This window comes from Octopus bimaculoides, chromosome 20 (assembly GCF_001194135.2).
Source record: "Octopus bimaculoides isolate UCB-OBI-ISO-001 chromosome 20, ASM119413v2, whole genome shotgun sequence".
Lineage (NCBI taxonomy): Eukaryota > Metazoa > Mollusca > Cephalopoda > Octopoda > Octopodidae > Octopus > Octopus bimaculoides.
Genome location: NC_069000.1, coordinates 11,332,856 through 11,333,614, shown reverse-complemented (window position 1 = coordinate 11,333,614; position 759 = coordinate 11,332,856).

Sequence of the window (759 nt, the reverse complement as noted above, 5' to 3'; positions counted from 1 at the left end):
ATATATGTATATATATACACACACACTTTTTTAGTTTACAGCTACTATATATACATAGCTACCAAATCTGTTTACAAGGCTTTTGTTGGCCCGAGGGCTATAGCAGAAGACACTTGCCCAAGGTGCCATGCAGTGGGACTGAAATTGGGATCATGTTGTTGGGATGCAAGCTACTTACCACGCAGCCACAGCTGCCTTTGTGGTTTGCTTATTTTCACAACAAAGTCTCTCAATAATTTTAGCTGTGGTGTTTAGAATTATCCTGGAAAAAAAAGAGATGAAAGAAAGAAAGAAAGAAAGAAAGAAAGAAATAAAGAAAGAAAGAAAGAAGGGAGGAAGGAAGGAAGGAAGGAATGCATATAGGTAAGGTCTTAAGAGTGGAATAATTAGTAGTCTGTCCGAAAGGTCTTCGATTGAGTTGCTGCTATTTTAAGATATCATGCTGAGGTTTGGTTTCTTTGAAAAATGAAAATTTTGTTGTTGGAGAGACTCTGGCATGTTTACAAATCTATCATCTGGTCGTATTTAAAAGCATCTCTTACAGCACTTCTCGCGACAGACAGACTCATCTAGACATATATGTCTGTGGATGTATATGTGTGAGTGTGTATGTATGTATGTTTGAATGTATGTATGGATGGATGTATGGATGGACTGATATGTACACAGATGTGTGTGTATATATATATATAAGTGTGTATCTGTGTATGTCTATATATACGTATATATGTATATATATATATATATATATATATATAT